This window comes from Bos taurus, chromosome 18 (assembly GCF_002263795.3).
Source record: "Bos taurus isolate L1 Dominette 01449 registration number 42190680 breed Hereford chromosome 18, ARS-UCD2.0, whole genome shotgun sequence".
Lineage (NCBI taxonomy): Eukaryota > Metazoa > Chordata > Mammalia > Artiodactyla > Bovidae > Bos > Bos taurus.
This window is the reverse complement of record NC_037345.1, coordinates 815,218-829,318: the sequence shown is the minus strand read 5'-3', so window position 1 is coordinate 829,318 and position 14,101 is coordinate 815,218. Positions and strand designations below refer to the sequence as shown.

Genomic DNA, 14,101 nt, shown 5'->3' with positions numbered 1-14,101 from the left:
ATCCATTAGAGCACTTAGCATATTAAACATAATTATTTTAGATTCCTAGTTTGATAATCCCAACATTTCTGCCACGTCTCAGTATGGTTTTGGTGTTTGCTCTGTGTCTTCCAATTATGCTTTTTGCCTTTTAGTATGCCTTGTAAGTTTTCCTTGATAGCCAGACATGCTGTAATCAAGCTTTTACTAATTAGTGTTAAGACGTGGGGGAGGGAAAGCGTCCTGGTCCTATGATTACACCTCAGTATTTTAGTGAGTGTGTGCCTCTGGACTGTGAACTTTGAATGTACTTCTCAGTATCCCCCTTATAAGTAAGACATGAATGCCACAGTGGGCTGGAGTTGGGGATTTCTCTTCTCCATGAAAGGTCAGAGCAGGCTAAACGTTGGTATATTCTTTCCTCCATGTGGAAGGCTGGAGACTGCTGGAACTGGTACTCCTCTTTCCCCTTATTGGTTTGTCTCTGAAAAAAACTCAGTAATTTAGGCTCTGGTAAACTAGTTTCTCTTGAGGTCAGACCTTGTTAAGGACAACCTAATGTTTTGGTATATTTCAAAATGTTTCCTTTTCCTCTCTCCTTGTCAGAAGCACTGGAATATTTCTTCTCACAGAAGCATTGTGAGACCCCGGTCTAGCTCCCGGAGATAAAACTTAGAAAAGTGTGGAGACCTCCTTATGACTGGGCCTCTCTGAAGTTTTTAACTTTCAGGCTTGTCCACACTGAGCCTCCTGCAATTGGTCTACCATAGTTCAGCTTTTCCTATCCTGAAATGCTTCTCTTGGAAATGTCTGCTCATGGATGTTTGCTCCAATCAGTTGGGATGATCTGTATTTCCCCATCTGTTTCTCTAATTTGGGCAGCAGCATTTTGCCCTCACTTTTCCAATGGACCTAAGAAGAACTGTTGACCTTTCAGCTTGTTCAGTTTTACTTGTTGGGATGGAGTGATGCTTTCCAACTTCTTTTCATGCCAGACCAGAAATTGCAAACCAGAATATACTTTTAAAAACTACTTTAAAAAACTTTATTTATAAGACTTTAATCCTAAGAATTGGAATTTTACCAATCTTTCATCTGGGTAAATGTAACCGACTTCTTAAGTATAGCAGCTTATAGAATTAAAATGATAGATATATAAAATTTATTTGGGAAAATGCAAAACATCTGAAATTCATTCTTATGGTTCTAGATATTCACTAGTTGATTCTTTAAAGCCTGGCATGCTGCAGTCCATGGGGACACAAAGAGTTGAACACAACTGAGCGACTGAACTGACTGTACAGCAAAATCAGATATACGTATACACCCTCTTATTTTTTTAACTTTTTGTTTTGTATTAGTGTTGTGTTAGTCACTCAGTCATGTCCGACTGTCTGCCACCCCATAGACCGCAGATCGCCAGACTCCCCTCTCCATGGGATTCTCCAGGCAAGAGTACTAGAGTGGGTTGCCATTTCCTTCTCCAGTATTTTATGTTATGGTGTAGCCAATTAACAATGTTGTGATAGTTTCAGGTGAACAGCAAAGGGACTCAGTCATACATAAGCATGTATCCGTTCTTTCCCAAACTCTCCTCCAGTCTGCGTTGCCACATAACATTCAGCAGAGTTCCATGTACTATACAGTGGATTCTTGTTGGTTATTAGTTTTAATAGCAGTGTGTATCTGTCCATCCAAAATACGCAACTCTTGAGGAATACGTACAGGAAGGTTCTTTGTGTCAACAACAAATAAATATTTTTCTGAGTTTTGAATGGCTTGACATTAGAAGAGGCAGGAATATGTGGTGAATCTGTCATCATAGAAAGTAATTAAAGTACAGAGGGCACTTTTAAGAATGATGTATTCCAGAATGTGTGTGTGTGCTTTAGTCGCTTAGTCATGTCTGACTCTTAGCGACTCCATGGACTGTAGCGCACCAGGCTCCTCTATCCATGGGGATTCTCCAGGCAAGAATATTGGAGGGGGTTGCCATGCCCTCCTCCAGGGGATCTTCCCAACCCAGGGTATCCTGCATTGCAGGTGGATTCTTTACTGTCTGAGCCACCATAGAAGCCCATATTCCAGAAGGAATACCATCTTTTTGTAGAGGAATAGGGCCTGGGATGATGGGATAACCTCTGTAGACATTTCCAACCAGGGAAATATATAATTTTTGGAGCAAAACAATGTGTTTAAGAGAAGTATAGATCATGATTTTGAGGTGGACGTTTGCATTTTTGAATAACTATTATGTGTTGTGAACCTCACTTATATTGGGTTGGCCAAAAAGTTCCTTTGGTTTTCAAGTAGAAATAAAAGACATATTTTTCATTTTCACCAAGTGTTTTATTGGGCAAAGCACAGTTTTGTTCCACTGCCTTTTGCCATTTTTCAGGCAACTTCACAATTCCATCTTTCCCAAATTTTTATCTCTGAGCAAAAAACTGTTTCAGGTGTATCTTACAATCTTCCAGTGAATTGAAAATTTTTTTCCATGAAGAGGCTTTTGTAAAGACTGAAACAAATGTACATTTGGAGGTGCAATGTCTGGTGAATATGGCAGATGAATCAGAACTTCCCGCTCCAACTGTCTCAGTTTTTGCCTGATCATCAAAGAAATATGCAGTCTTGTGTTAACCTGATGGAAGTGAGAGGGTAACAGGCAGGAAGGCTAGGGGTCTCCAAAAGGAGGAAATAGGCTACAAGTGTCAGACATTTTTTCTCTCTCCCTTAAGGGGCAGGAGGAAACAAACTACAAGTGTCAGATTTTTTTTTTTTTTCACTTCTCTATACAAAATTAAAAGGAGGCTTCTTTTGAAATTCTGTGTTGCCATGATGACACCTGGTTTCACCTGAACTTGACTTTTCTCAAACCTTGAGCTAACCAATGCATTTTTCTTATGGAAATGTTTTCCTTAAGCTATGTTAATGAGACTATGTATTTGTTTTAGAATTTGCCTTTCTTAAAAATGATTCTAAGACTAATTTTTTCCTTTTCTCAAACCTTGGGCTGATAATAGCTCAATAAACCAGTATTCATATCAATTGTTTTATGGCTGGGGGATGACACACCTCATGCCATCCTGTCTCAAAAATGCATATTGTGGAAGAGGGGCCTGGTGAAGCTCCCTCAGCCTTGAGGTGTTTCTCTTATCTGATTAATAGCTTTCTAACAGGCATGGATAGGGAGGCCTGGTGTGCTGCAATTCATGGGGTCGCAAAGAGTCAGACACGACTGAGCGACTGAACTGAACAGGCAAAACATCTGGCTAAAGACTAGCAGGGGGGCACTCTTTCTGCCTCCTTCTGGTGTCTATGTCAGAAGCTTTCTCTATCTCTTTTGTACTTTAATAGAACTTTATCACACAAATGCTCTGAGCAATCAAGCTTCGTCACTGGCCCGGGATTGAATTTCTCTCCTCTGGAGGCCAAGAATCCCAGCATCTTTCATGGCTCAGCAACAACCATTCAGAAGATTATGCACTTTCTGTTCACTAATTCAAATCACTTTTGACACATTCGATCACTTACGACACCTTCTCTTATGCTACATGAATCTTATTTTGTGTGTTTCAGTTTTTACCTTTCGTGAAGTAATAAATCACAATATGCCAAAATGTTGCTTTTTTTTCTTCCATCTTCAATATTAAAGTGGCTACACAAAAATTACTAATTTTGATGTTTTTTAAAAAATGATATGATATGACAGTTGTTAAAATATGATCTAAAAATATTTAGCTATCTTACAGAAAGGAAAAGAAATGAATGTTTTGGTCAACCCACCATATTATTTTTTATCCTCAGAACAGCACCATGAGGTAGATATTATCCAGTTTTACAGATGAGGAAACTGAAGCCCTGAGAATAAGGAATGCTGCTTATTTCCTGTCCTCATCACTTTGCCGACATACACTGATTCTTCACTCACTTTTTGTGACCCCAGGAAGCTGAGTCCTGTGACCTGCAATGGCCAATGGGAGCCACTGACAGGGTATTGGAGTGTGAGAAGGAAGGGAGATTGGACTGTTTATTTTCTGTTTCCTCTTGCTCTGCACCCTGTCTCTTGCAGTGGCTAGCCCTCCCAGTCCCACAATAGCAGTCTTTCCTCCCCATGTCCCTCTGGCCTATGGCTGAATAATGTTTTTCTTTGGTTACCAGGTCCTGGCTGCCTCCACCAAGGAGGTGACAATCACTTTTTAGCTTCCTTAATCTCATCTGAGTCTCTCATCTCTGTGAACAATCATCACATTGAAGCCTAATTAGTTTCACCATCTGAGTTTCACCATCTGAATGACAGATTCCTAATTGACATTATAAGCAAAGTGTCCAGAATTAGAAGAACCAAATCTAATTGTGGTTGAGATGGTTGAGACATGCTGTCCCTAAGGCCTGATTTGGGTGAGCAAACAAGTCAAAGACCAGGGCAGAGACACTGTCTCATTTTCTTATTCAGCTGGCAGTAAGATGAAGTATTGGCTCCAGCAGTACTGGGATGTGTCCAGGATCTAGAAAGTGGGGTTGCACTGATGTCTGGAGAACCTGGTTCTTGTCCTCATTCTGATTGCAAAACAGATTTCAGAATAACCTTGAGCTCTTCATGTCCCCTCAGCATTCAAATTTCAAGGGCAGCTTTCCAGTCTCTTCAGGTTTCAATGAGTTCCTAATAAGTAAAAAAATTTTGAAAAGCACAAAGCAGAACAACTGTATAAAGTAGTTTTGTTTTCATGATTATCAGTAGTGGAGACTGTAAGCTGTGGGATTAACTGTTTTTCTATCATTTCAGTACTGAGCTTAGAGTACTATGAGGACTATTAGGGGGTTTTCCATCTCCTGCTTTCTCAGAGCTGCCCACTTTTCTGCCATCCTGGGGTTTTGGGGAGGGGGGATCAGTCTGATGTGGCCTCACGTCACCTCCATTTAAGGCTTGTTTGGGTCTTCTTGGGAAGTCAGGGGATTTCTAGATTTTAAGAAGAGAAAGAATTAAATCTGCAGCAGAAATGAGCTTACTTTGGCATTTTTCATGACTTTCTGAAGTATTAAAAACTTTTGCCAACATTTGCATTTAATAACTTCTGCTTTTGTGAAATTATCAGGGTTTCTAACTGTGATTTCAATTGTTTTAAGAGTAGGGGGGCATTTGTAAATTGCTGGAAAAAATGAATAGAGACTCATGAAAGAAAAAATGTTGAATGGAAACTAGTAAGTGAAGATTTAAGTGAAAGAAAGGGGAAAAAAACATATGTATGTTTAAATAGACAGCTAGATAGATATGTATGCAAATGTATTTTTTACTTTTGTAAATTTTGTTTTATTTGATATAGCAGGAGAACCTGATAGAAAAAATCATCTTGCTTTCTGCTGCTGCTGCTAAGTCGCTTCAGTCATGTCCGACTCTGTGTGACCCCATAGACGGCAGCCCACTAGGCTCCCCCGTCCCTGGGATTCTCCAGGCAAAAACACTGGAGTGGGTTGCCATTTCCTTCTCCAGTGCATGAAAGTGAAAAGTGAAAGTGAAGTCGCTCAGTTGTGTCCGACCCTCAGCGACCCCATGGACTGCAGCCTTCCAGGCTCCTCCATCCATGGGATTTTCCAGGCAGGAGTACTGGAGTGGGGTGCCATTGCCTTCTCCGTGCTTTCTGCTACAGGGATTTATTTCACGAAGAAATGAGAGGAGTCCCTACTTCACAACAGCGTTCCCCTATTCCCACCCCAGGCACTTCTGGAAACCAGCCCCAACTCTCTCCAGGAGCATGTTGGAGATTTTTGTCTACAGCTGAAGATTAAGTGCTCCTTGGCTTCTGATTAGGGCTTCCCTGGTGGCTCAGATGGTAAAGAATCTTCTTGCAAGGTGGGAGACCTGGGTTTGATCCCTGGGTTGGGAAGATCCCCTGGAGGACAGCATGGCAACCCACTCCAGTATTCTTGCCTGGAGAATCCCCATGGACAGAGGTGCCTAGTGGGCTACAGTCCATGGGGTCCCAAAGAGTCGGACATGACTGAGTGACTAAGCACACACACATAGGCTTCTGACTAGAGCCAGAAACCTTGAATTTTACGTAAAATCTTCCATTTCAAAGGTTGAAAGCAAATTTTACTTAAAAGCACACACTATACGCTGAGCCAGGTGAAAATATTAGGGTGAACTTATGAGTTGCCGCTTTGTATGGCCACATATTGGCTGTTTGCCACCTTCAGTCTAAGCTAATAGATTGGTGGAGCACATTTTAAAAACTGAACTGTAACACTGGTGGCTGAAATAAAAACACAACATAAAAGTTTTGTATTAAATTTTGTTTGGGGGCCTTACTGAGAACTATAGCCCAGGAGAGAGCCTTTCAGTTAGTTCTGAGGAATTGCTCCCAAGAGGTAAAGGAGGAGCCAGGAGGTTTTCCTCTGTCCATGGAATACTGGAGGGGGTAAGCCATTCCCTTCTCCAGGGGATGAAGAAACTATACATATATATATATTTGCTGGAAAAAACATGTATTCAAGCAGAAAATGATTACTGCTAAACATAGACATCTCAAGTTAATGATTTTAGTGCTTTCTGTTTATGGGAATATGCAAGATTCTGAATCATTGAAATGTTTCCTTGGATATGCATCTTAACTCTCTTACGTCAGTATATCCAAAGTACAGGATGCTTCCAACTTCTCTCCATCCTGAATTCCTCTAAGGGTGCACTGTTGGCGGGTGACTGCAGTGGCTAATGGCTTGATCTTTGAAGAGCTGGAAGGGACAGGCAATATTTTTTTCTTTACAACACACACAGTAACATGTGTGAAATGGAGTCACCCCCAAAACTGAGTTCCCTTACCAAGTTTATGATTAATCTCTATACCCAGAACTTTATTCCCTTTTTTATCCCCTCTGACCTCAATTCTTTGCTAACTAAACAATAATCAGCTAGAATCATGTGACTAAAATTGTTGCGGTCGATAACATTGCAAATGTTCAAATTGCTATTATCATTATTATCATTAATGTACAAACTCAGGTTGTTTCTCCAGGGTAAGATGAGCTAACAGACCCCTGAGCTCTGGACCACTGGGCTGCAGAATCATAAACCAGAAGCATCCAGGCTCCAGAAACAACAATTAAGAAATATCAAAAAAATAATGATTAATCCCAGCCTCTTTGTTCTTCTTTAAAAAAACAAACAAACAAACAACTCAAACTCAAAAATCAAGTTGGAGTGGATCTGAGGCTTGTCTCCCACTTCCTTGCTCAGTGCTCTGCAGTAAATCCTTTCTTTGCTGCGAACTCCTGATGTCCGAGTTTGGCTTTCTGCCCTGTGGACCACAAACGCTTTGCTTGGTTAGTGCCCTCACGCTGAATGTGCAGCTGCTTGGACCTCACATTTGTACTACTTGAGACAACTCCTAGATGAATGTATAACATTTTTCAGTACCTGAAAGGTCCCCTGTGCCCTCTCCCTGCCAGTACTCACTCCCCCATTGAGGGAAGCTTAAAGGGAAGTCATGGTCTAATTGAAGTGGGTGGCAGTGAGCTTCCCTGAAGTTAGGGAAGGGTAAGAGGGTTTAGGGGTTTGAGATAGTAGATGGAGATATGTGCCACCTTGCACAAACCCTGGGATTGAAAGGTTGTTGCTGACCATGAAAGACGCTGGGATTCTTGGCCTCTGGAGGAAAGGAATTCAATCTGGGGCCAGTGATGAGGCTTGATCGCTCAGAGCTTTTGTGTAATGAAATTTTATTAAAGCATTAAAGAGATAGAGAAAGCTTCTGACATAGACATCAGAAGGGGGCAGAAAGAATGCCCCCCCTGCTAATCTTTAGCAGGAAGTTATATATATGAACTCCTTATTGCCAAATTCAGACTTAAATTGAAGAAAGTAGGGAAAACCACTAGACCATTCAACTATGACCTAAATCAAATCCCTTATGATTATACAGTGGAAGTGAGAAATAGATTTAAGGGCCTAGATCTGATAGAGTGCCTGATGAACTATGGATGGAGGTTCTTGACATTGTACAGGAGACAGGGATCAAGACCATCCCCAGTGAAAAGAAATGCAAAAAAGCAAAATGGCTGTCTGGGGAGGCCTTACAAATAGCTGTGAAAAGAAGAGAACTGAAAAATAAAGGAGAAAAGGAAAGATATATGCATCTGAATGCAAAGTTCCAAAGAAGAGCAAGGAGAGATAAGAAAGCCTTCCTCAGCGATCAATGCAAAGAAATAGAGGAAAACAACAGAATGGGAAAGACTAGAGATCTCTTCAAGAAAATTAGAGATACCAAGGGAACATTTCATGCAAAGATGGGCTTGATAAAGGACAGAAATGGTATGGACCTAACAGAAGCAGAAGATATTAAGAAGAGGTGGCAAGAATACACAGAAGAACTGTACAAAAAAGATCTTCACGACCAAGATAATCACAATGGTGTGATCACTCATCTAGAACCAGACATCCTAGAATGTGAAGTCAAGTAGGCCTTAGGAAGCATCACTACGAACAAAGCTAGTGGAGGTGATGGAATTCCAGTTGAGCTATTTCAAATCCTGAAAGATGATGCTGTGAAAGTGCTGCACTCAATATGCCAGCAAATTTGGAAAACTCAGCAGTGGCCACAGGACTGGAAAAAGTCAGTTTTCATTCCAATCCCAAAGAAAGGCAATGCCAAAGAATGCTCAAATTACCACACAATTGCACTCATCTCACACGCACTAGTAAAGTGATACTCAAAATTGTCCAAGCCAGGCTTCAGCAATATGTGAACCGTGAACTTCCAGATGTTCAAGCTGGATTTAGAAAAGGCAGAAGAATGAGAGATCAAATTGTGAACATCCGCTGGATCATGGAAAAAGCAAGAGAGTTCCAGATAAACATCTATTTCTGCTTTATTGACTATGCCAAAACCTTTGACTGTGTGGATCACAATAAACTGGAAAATTCTGAAAGAGATGGGAATACCAGACCACCTGACCTGCCTCTTGAGAAACCTATATGCAGGTCAGGAAGCGACAGTTAGAACTGGACATGGAACAACAGACTGGTTCCAAATAGTAAAAGGAGTATGTCAAGGCCGTATATTGTCACCCTGCTTATTTAACTTCCATGCAGAGTACATCATGAGAAACGCTGGGCTGGAAGAAGCACAAGCTGGAATCAAGATTCCCAGGAGAAATACCAATAACCTCAGATATGCAGATGACACCACCCTTATGGCAGAAAATGAAGAGGAACTAAAAAGCCTCTTGATGAAAGTGAAAGAGGAGAGTGAAAAGGTTGTCTTAAAGCTCAACATTCAGAAAACGAAGATCATGGCATCTGGCCCTATCACTTCGTGGCAAATAGATGGGGAAACAGTGTCAGTCTTTATTTCAGAGGCTCCAAAATCACTGCAGATGGTGATTGCAGCCATGAAATTAAAAGACGTTTACTCCTTGGAAGGAAAGTTATGAGCAACCTAGGTAGCATATTCAAAAGCAGAGACATTACTTTGCCAACAAAGGTCCGTCTAGTCAAGGCTATGGTTTTTCCAGTGGTCATGTATGGATGTGAGAGTTGGACTGTGAAGAAGGCTGAGTGCCGAAGAATTGATGCTTTTGAACTGTGGTGTTGGAGAAGACTCTTGAGAGTCCCTTGGACTGCAAGGACATCCAACCAGTCCATCCTAAAGGAGATCAGTCATGGGTGTTCATTGGAAGGACTGATGCTAAAGCTGAAACTCCAATACTTTGGCCACCTCATGCGAAGAGTCGACTCATTGGAAAAGACTCTGATGCTGGGAGGGATAGGGGGCAGGAGGAGAAGGGGACGACAGAGGATGAGATGGCTGGATGGCATCACCGACTCGATGGATGTGAGTTTGAGTGAACTCGGGGAGTTGGTGATGGACAGGGAGGCATGGCGTGCTGCAAATCATGGGGTTGCAAAGATTCGAACATGACTGAGAAACTGAACTGAACTGAACTGATATACCTACTAGCAAGCTGCTAATTAGAGAAAGGAAATGTCTCAGTGTGAGACATTTGGATGAGAGAGTTGGACTATAAAGAAAGCTGAGTGCTGAAGAATTGATGCTTTTGAACTGTGGTGTTGGAGAAGATTCTGAAGAGTCCCTTGGATTGCAAAGAAATCAAACCAGTAAATCCTAAAGAAAAATCAGTCCTGAATATTTATTGGAAGGACTGATGCTGAAGCTGAAATTCCAATACTTTGGCCACCTGATGGGAAGGACTGACTCATTGGAAAAGATCCTGATGCTGGGAAATATTCAAGGCAGGAGGAAAAGATGATGACAGAGGATGAGATGGTTGAATGGCATCACCAACTCATCGGACATGAGTTTGCATAAGCTCTGGGAGCTGGCGATGGACAGGGAAGCCTGGCATGCTGCTGTCCATGGGGATACAACGAATTGAACATGACTGAGCTACTGAACTGGACTGAAATGTCTCAAAACTCAGAGAGTGGCACCAGGCCCCTCACCCGCAACATGCAGTCTGAGATAACACAGGCACAAGGTGAGCCATCCCGGGCCATAAAATGATTGACATGTATATTGAAGAAAGGCAGGTTTCCAAGCAAATAGGTAGCCTCATTAAGATAGATTAGGAGAACAATCATATGAGTAAAACATACTGGTTTATTGAGCCATTCTCAGTTCTGAGTTTTAGGTGGAACTTGAAGAAAGACAGATTCCAGGGTAAATACATAGTTCATTAACATAGCTTAAGAAAAACATTTCCATAAGAAAAATGCATTGGTTAGCTCATGGCTTGAGAAAAGTTCAGTTCAGGTGGAACCAGGTGTTGTCATGGTAACACAGAATTTTAAAAGACACCTTTTAATTTTGTATAGAGAAGGGAAAAAATCTGACACTTGTAGTTTATTTCCTCCTGCTGCTTAAGAGAGAGAGAAAAAATGTCTGACACTTGGAGCCTATTTCCTCCATTTGGAGACCCTTAGCCTTCCTGCCTGTTACCCTCTCAGTATGTGGAGAGGGGACAGCTCTGTGGCATCCCTAGAGAAGTTTTTCAGATATCCAGTATTCTGAATCAGAAAGGTCTAATGATCTGAACTAGGCTTGGTGTGGAAAGACTGGACTACAGCCTTGTAGTCAATCTCATGGGATGTGGGAAGGCAGGGAGCCTGGGAACTGACCACCTCGAGACGCTGAGGATATTTGAGGGTGTGGACTGTATAGGAATCCCTGGTGGCTCAGGTGGCAAAGAATCCATCTGCAATGCAGGAAGCAGGGGTTGATCCCTGGGTTGGGAAGATCCCCTGGAGAAGGAAATGGCTACTCACTCCAGTATTCTTGCCTGGAGAATTCCATGGACAGAGGAGCCTGGTGGGCTACAGTCCATGAGGTTGCAAAGAGTCAGACATGACTGAGTGACTAACATTTTCACTTTGTAGGCACCCCAGGTTCCTGCAGACCCTGAGGGCAGGGAGAGCCTCCCCCAAAGCACCAGGGAGGTGCTATCGCCCACTAACAACAGCTGGTGAAAGAGTGGGTAGGAGGGCAGTGAACGAGCCAGATTCGTGTATTTAGTATAGAATAGACACGCAGTGCTTCTATGTCTTGCACTGTATGTCAAGGAACAAAATCACATGTGTTATATTTATTTTGTTTGAATTTTCATTGGCAGAGCCCAGTCTGCCAGGCTATGTGCCAGGCTATATTAGCTGAAGTTCTGGTCCAGCCCTGTGCTTCTTCCCATGGGTCTTAGAGGTTTTTGTGCTAATCCACAAAGGAAGAGAGGCCTGGCAGGGATTCAAGCTCATCCATGAAGATCTACTAACGGCTGCACTTTTGTTTAATCCTGGAGGGAATGTGGTGAGAAAAGATTCAAGTGACTTTTTCCCGTGTGAAGTCAGCAGTGGTGGCAGAGGTTGAAGTTTCACCTGGTGATTGCTTGCACTGTATTAATGATGCTTTGGAACTGTCTTCTGCTACACATTGGCCTCTCTGAGCCGCTCAGATGAGTTGGCTTTGTTCAGGTGAATGCTGAAGGCTTCTGCTCTCACTCAACCGCTTCTCTTTTCTCCATTCCCATGGAGCAAACTTGGATCCTGTTCTTTCATCACAGTGACTGAGTAGGCAGTGCGTCTCCCAGCCCTCAGGGATGCACCAATAGCTCTTGTTAGCCTGACCAGGCCAATGGGCCCCTCTCAGGCCAACTCCCCTTCACTTCTGAGCCTTACTTCCTTCTCTGCTCTGGCATCCAGTGAGCATGGGGGCTTCCTTGCTCAAATGAGGATGGGAGGCTAAGAATACCAGCTCCAGATCTAGCAGCCTGAGACATCCTTTGCATGTCATTCGCCCAGCTTTGAGTGTCAGACTCTGTCTTTGGACAGGTGTGATTGCTTGCACCTGGTGTGGTAGGAGTGGGCTTCTCAACAGAAATGGAAATCGCATTAAAATGACCATGACCAGTGTGGGAACATGGGGTACACCCAATGGTGGGCCACGCCCTTAAATCCTGGATCACATTAAATCCTCACCACAATCCCACCAGAAAAGTGATTTTATTTCTTTTAACAGATGAGAAAACTGAGATTAGAGGGTACTAAGTAACTTGCCCAACAATTCTGAGCTAATTTTGAATTCAGGTCCCTCTGGCTCCTGATTCCGTATAATTTCTAGTTCACCAGGAACCATAGGAACAATGCGCAGGAAAGGCAGCCCAGGGCTGGGTGCATAATTTGTAGAGCCCAGTGCAAAATGTAAATGCAGGACTCTTTGTTTAAAAATTCAGGCAGTGAGAGCAGAGCAGTAAACCAAGCCTGGGGCCCTGTGAGACTGCACAGATCACATGCCCAGGAGCCTGGCTCTGGCTGAGGCAGGGGGTGTGATATACATACACACAAACAAGCACACACAATTCTGAGAGGTACGCTTCCTAAGGGGAGGAGCCAACTTGCCTCCAGCAGACTTTGATATTGAGAAATACAGACCCCCTATTATCAAGTCTTCTCAATTTTCAAAAAAAACCCAATAGAGATTGAATTTTGGGCAAGTTGTCTAATATTTACCTGTTAATTTGCCTTCCTAATACCCATTCTCTCCTTCTTACTTGATAATAGAATCTCAATTTCTTCAATGCAGAAATATGCTCACCTAAAAACTGTATTTCCCAGACCGTTGTGGTGAGAGTGGTCATGTGACATGGGTACTGACGAGACCTAAGCAGAGATCCGCTGGTTTTTTGTGAGAAAGTTTTGCTTTCCTGACATAGGTGCCATCTCCTCCTTCTAGATGTTTCTCTTTGCTCCTGTCTTCTTGACAGGTGGAGAAGCCAAGGTGTGCCTGTGACAATGAGGTGGTCATGAGAATGAAAGTACAAGCTGAGGATGGTCCCCAGGTTTGGAGTCACAATTCCAGTCCTGAGTGGCCTCCCCTGCACTTTCTGTCACACTAGAAAAATAAACCCCATGGGGTAAACTGGGGCGGTTGGGTTTTGAACACATAGAAGCAGTCTCTAGTGAATACAGAAGCCAGTGGAAATAATTTTAAAACCCAGAGAGCACACCAAACCAAGGCAGGGAGGAGTCCTGGCTTCTTTCCCACAATCTAGGCTGGGACCGCCCTGCCCTCTGCCTGCAGCAGGGGTTCTTAGCAGGAGTCAGTCACATGCTCACTTTGAGCCATGTATCCTCACGGACCCTTTCAGTGGTCACTCCTATGCCCACAATGCTTGGTGGACATCACTAATGCTTACCCACAAGGGGTCTCTTCTCTTTCTAGGCACGTTAAAAGCATACTTTCTAGGCCCCCTTGTTTGAACAGGGCCTTGGGATGACTTTGGCTACTTGGCATAGGCACATGTGGGCTGAAGTTTGGAAGAGGGGCACAAGAGAGGTGTATGCGTGTTTCCCCTGCTGCGGCACAAGGGCGTGTGCACTGAGACTGCAGATTCACCAGATCAGGGCCACCTGGGTCACCGAGTCACTTCACAGAGGCCAGTTGCCCTGAGAGTCTCCTGAATTCGTAGTGAACTCTGTAGGGCTGAAACATACATGTGTTTTAAGCCAATGACATACTGGATTATTTGCTCTCCCAGCTTAGCTCACTCAGAGCTAACAATTGATAGGTGACCTCGTACCTCTATTGCAAAACCTGCACTCATGTGACAGACTCCGAAG

The 14,101-nt window shown here is 43.0% G+C and overlaps 1 long non-coding RNA gene across 1 annotated transcript; it reads right to left on the bottom strand.

The window, feature by feature from the left end:
• Positions 1 to 4,239: 4,239 nt before the first annotated feature.
• Positions 4,240 to 13,584, bottom strand: LOC132342768 (uncharacterized). Its single transcript, XR_009491249.1, has 3 exons — positions 13,077 to 13,584; positions 6,601 to 6,711; positions 4,240 to 4,642 (listed from the first exon to the last, which is right to left on the bottom strand). It is a non-coding gene; the product is annotated as an uncharacterized lncRNA (long non-coding RNA).
• Positions 13,585 to 14,101: the final 517 nt, after the last annotated feature.